Source organism: Schistocerca serialis, unplaced genomic scaffold (genome assembly GCF_023864345.2).
Source record: "Schistocerca serialis cubense isolate TAMUIC-IGC-003099 unplaced genomic scaffold, iqSchSeri2.2 HiC_scaffold_324, whole genome shotgun sequence".
NCBI lineage: Eukaryota > Metazoa > Arthropoda > Insecta > Orthoptera > Acrididae > Schistocerca > Schistocerca serialis.
In genome coordinates this window covers 1-5000 of record NW_026047894.1, presented here as the reverse complement: position 1 = coordinate 5000, position 5000 = coordinate 1, and positions in this window count along the sequence as shown.

The window sequence follows — 5000 nt, the reverse complement described above, 5'->3', positions numbered from 1 at the left end:
GAGGACCTACTTTGGCCGCAAGGCGCCGCGAGCAGGGGGCGCCGGCGCGCAGCTGCGCCGCCTGCCGCGTCCGTCGGCCGGCGCGCCTGCCACTGGCCGCCCCCACCAGCCGGCTGTAGCGCGTGCGCCCACGCACCGCGCTGCCAGCACGCCGGGCGGCCCCCCCTCACCGGCCGGGGACGGTCCCACCCAGCCACCGCCGCGTATCGCCTCACACCCAGATCCCCTTTCGCGTTCGTGGGCATGGTGGGTCCCCTTTCACGTTCGTGGGCATGGTGGGTATCCCTGAAACAACCGGTTAATAGCTCGACCGATCGTCGCCAACACTGATTCACCTCTAGCGAGAACAACCGCACCACAACGGGTTACCTGTTGTTCATTTGCGTAACGTCACCAGCAAACGTAGACGTCCATCGCCATTTGCAACGAGTATTGCATGCCTGTGTCAGGTGTCACAACACACTACGTCTGCCCACATAGACGCAACAACATGTGCACGCCTCGAGAACACGTGGAAGGTAGCCCCCGTACGTATGCGGTGTCCATTGCGCGAACGACTGTCAGCCGGCCTCTGCAGGATGTCGCAGATGTGGAACGCGGTGCAACATGCTATCACGGTGTGTGAGAAGAGACGACTACGTCCGAATACACGCTCCACTACATCAACAGACTGCTCATGCTGATCGCCATCCAGGGCGTCCGTTCCTCCCACACGTCTGAATGGCGTACCACACTGCAATCCAGCTCTTATAGGGAGACGACACGTAGCTGCGTGCACAATATTTGGACTGTATGGTCTGCCGTTGCTAGGCGCAGTCGTCGTACGGTCACACATGTGCCACGATGTATCATTCAGTACATACGGACCAATGTGCAGTACAGTTTGTGGGTTTTGCGTACATCGGCGGACAGGTGACAGGCCGTACCACAACGTAGGCTGAGTACGTCGGCATGCGAAGGGCATTGAACATGCAAACTTCTCAACGACCAGCTTGCGAAGGCAGGGGGGAAGGGGGGGGGGCATGTACGTCCTGCTGCTATCCACATTACAGTGTATAGCAGGAGCATGTGGAAAGTCAGCAACACCTGCAAGGTGTTTAACATGACGCGATACACAGGGGACCGGGCAGTGCGAATAGCGAACTATATTGCGAGGGTTGCGGTTAGGCAACACTACACTAATTTAACGAGTTGCATAACAATTACAGAGCAGGTTCAGCGACAACGTGCGTCAGGTTAAGGCGCAATATAGGTTAGGTTGAGGCACAATATAGGTTAGGTTAAGGCACAACATGGGTTACGTTAAGGCACAAATTGGGTTACGTTAAGGCACAACATGGGTTACGTTAAGGCACAACATGGGTTACGTTAAGGCACAACATGGGTTACGTTAAGGCACAAATTAGGTTACGTTAAGGCACAAATTAGGTTACGTTAAGGCACAAATTAGGTTACGTTAAGGCACAAATTAGGTTACGTTAAGGCACAAATTAGGTTACGTTAAGGCACAAATTAGGTTACGTTAAGGCACAAATTAGGTTACGTTAAGGCACAAATTAGGTTACGTTAAGGCACAAATTAGGTTACGTTAAGGCACAAATTAGGTTACGTTAAGGCACAAATTAGGTTACGTTAAGGCACAAATTAGGTTACGTTAAGGCACAAATTAGGTTACGTTAAGGCACAAATTAGGTTACGTTAAGGCACAAATTAGGTTACGTTAAGGCACAAATTAGGTTACGTTAAGGCACAAATTAGGTTACGTTAAGGTACAATATGGGTTAGGTTAAGGTACAATATGGGTTAGGTTAAGGTACAATATGGGTTAGGTTAAGGTACAATATGGGTTAGGTTAAGGTACAATATGGGTTAGGTTAAGGCACAACGTAGGTTAGGTTAAGGCACAACGTAGGTTAGGTTAAGGCACAACATAGGTTAGGTTAAGGCACAACATAGGTTAGGTTAAGGCACAACATAGGTTAGGTTAAGGCACAACATAGGTTAGGTTAAGGCACAACATAGGTTAGGTTAAGGCACAACATAGGTTAGGTTAAGGCACAACATAGGTTAGGTTAAGGCACAACATAGGTTAGGTTAAGGCACAACATAGGTTAGGTTAAGGCACAACGTAGGTTAGGTTAAGGCACAACGTAGGTTAGGTTAAGGCACAACGTAGGTTAGGTTAAGGCACAACGTAGGTTAGGTTAAGGCACAACGTAGGTTAGGTTAAGGCACAACGTAGGTTAGGTTAAGGCACAACGTAGGTTAGGTTAAGGCACAACGTAGGTTAGGTTAAGGCACAACGTAGGTTAGGTTAAGGCACAACGTAGGTTAGGTTAAGGCACAACGTAGGTTAGGTTAAGGCACAACGTAGGTTAGGTTAAGGCACAACGTAGGTTAGGTTAAGGCACAACGTAGGTTAGGTTAAGGCACAACGTAGGTTAGGTTAAGGCACAACGTAGGTTAGGTTAAGGCACAACGTAGGTTAGGTTAAGGCACAACGTAGGTTAGGTTAAGGCACAACGTAGGTTAGGTTAAGGCACAACGTAGGTTAGGTTAAGGCACAACGTAGGTTAGGTTAAGGCACAACGTAGGTTAGGTTAAGGCACAACGTAGGTTAGGTTAAGGCACAACATAGGTTAGGTTAAGGCACAACATAGGTTAGGTTAAGGCACAACATAGGTTAGGTTAAGGCACAACATAGGTTAGGTTAAGGCACAACATAGGTTAGGTTAAGGCACAACATAGGTTAGGTTAAGGCACAACATAGGTTAGGTTAAGGCACAACGTAGGTTAGGTTAAGGCACAACGTAGGTTAGGTTAAGGCACAACGTAGGTTAGGTTAAGGCACAACGTAGGTTAGGTTAAGGCACAACGTAGGTTAGGTTAAGGCACAACGTAGGTTAGGTTAAGGCACAACGTAGGTTAGGTTAAGGTACAACGTAGGTTAGGTTAAGGTACAACGTAGGTTAGGTTAAGGTACAACGTAGGTTAGGTTAAGGTACAACGTAGGTTAGGTTAAGGTACAACGTAGGTTAGGTTAAGGTACAACGTAGGTTAGGTTAAGGTACAACGTAGGTTAGGTTAAGGTACAACGTAGGTTAGGTGAAGGCGCAATGTAGGTTAGGTTAAGGTACGATATACCTTAGGTTAAGGTACAATATCGCTTAGGTTAAGGTACAATATAGCTTAGGTTAAGGTACACGTTGTAGGGAAAGGTGTATTTTGGGGGGGGAGGGGGCGGCAGGTTCGTTGATAGTGATTATCGTAAGTGCATGCCTGCGGGATCATCCGATTTGTCACGTCAGGATGCACTTGTGGCTCATGACAGGCGGCGCTCCGATTCCAAGGTTGTGGCAGATCTGTGTCTTTCATTCCTGCCATTGTTTGTGTACTGTGACAGGAGGCAGTATTGTGATGTTGGGTGCACCCCTGTGTAGGACATGTGTGGGTGTTCGTGGCTTAGCTGAGCAATGGCGGATGTCGGAAGGGTGGGATATTCTGTTTTCTGGGTGGACCTCCCGGTCTGGTTATGATAGTGTGGATTGTGTAATGTGGCGGAGAGGATGCACCGGATGTTCTTCCATGCTGGTGGTTAGATATTGTGTGTGTGCCTGTTAGAGGCAGAGAGTAGTGTGTGATAGTGTCTGGCTGACGTGTGGTTCTCATTGTGTGCAGAGTCTTTCAGCATGTATAGGGACGGTTGTATATATTATCTGTATTCTGATGGCTCTGCATCTATTACTAATCAGTGCCGTGTATACGGTTACTCTGGTTCCAGTCGAAACTGTTCTATCTCTGTACATTAGTGACACTGCGGCTCCACTATGTTGCCGCCCCTGTCGGCCGTTTCCCCCAGTGTGTGGCTAATGATTATCAGCAATCAGTCTATTAGTCAATACCGGTAGTGTGACGACGTGAAATGTCCGGGATGGGGAAGCTACACGCTTCCCGTGGGTCAGGGCCTAGAAAGACTCTTCCCACGCAGGAGGCTCGGACTGTCATTACTCTTCCGAGAAATATATTTGCCCAGCGTTTTTTGCGACTGCGAGTGCGACGCGTACGAGTACCGACATGGATGGGGCGCTTCCTAGCTGATCGCTCAGCATCGGAGAAATATATTTGCCCAACGTTTTTTGCGACTGCGAGTGCAACGCCCAAGGGTACCGACGTGGATGGGGCGCTTCCTAGCTGATCGCTCGGCATGGGAATCCGTACAGTGAGCAATGCGATCGCGTCTGTAGCTTGTACGTGGTACAGCTCGCAGCTCATGTATAGGGACAGCGGGAATGTCGCATATTGGACATAACTCTTCATGAAACGCAAGTTATAGGTGTGGATTGCACATTACGACTGCGGGAAACTTCCGCCGTTCATCCGCTGGCGTTGCGAGTTTGGCGGTTGGGGTGGGGCACGAGCGGGTGCGGGTGGTGTGATTGCCGGTCCACGACTTCGTGCGGCAGAGGCACTGGCGTTTGGGTGCTGTGGTCGACACAGGCTGCATGCTTTGTGGGTGGCGTCGAAAGATGGGCACTGTGGGCCCATCGATGTCTTAGTCGGCTTGGCGTCCCATAGATGGCGGTATCGTCGTTGCAGGAGCTCATGCTGAGGGAGACCTACAGATGGCGGTATGTTTTGTGGTGCGCTCGACATGGCGGACCTAGTGTTGTCAGATTCGCATAGATGGCGATACTGTTTTGCCAGCATGGTTGGCGTAGTTCCGTCGGATCCCTGTAGATGGAGGTGTCGAATGTTTACTGTGGACAGTCATGTCGTCGGTACGAGGGGGCGCGCGCGAGTGCGTCGTGATACCTCGCCCCTCACCCCTACGGACTTATCACCACCCACACTAGCCGCCCCGGGGACTTGCCAACGACACACCCTATCCCAAGTCTATTTTCTTGCGGAGCATCATGTGTTATTATATTTTATTTCACATCCATAGTGTATAGGGGTATTGTAGTTCACCGTACGGCGGTGGACGCTGTGTTACCACACGC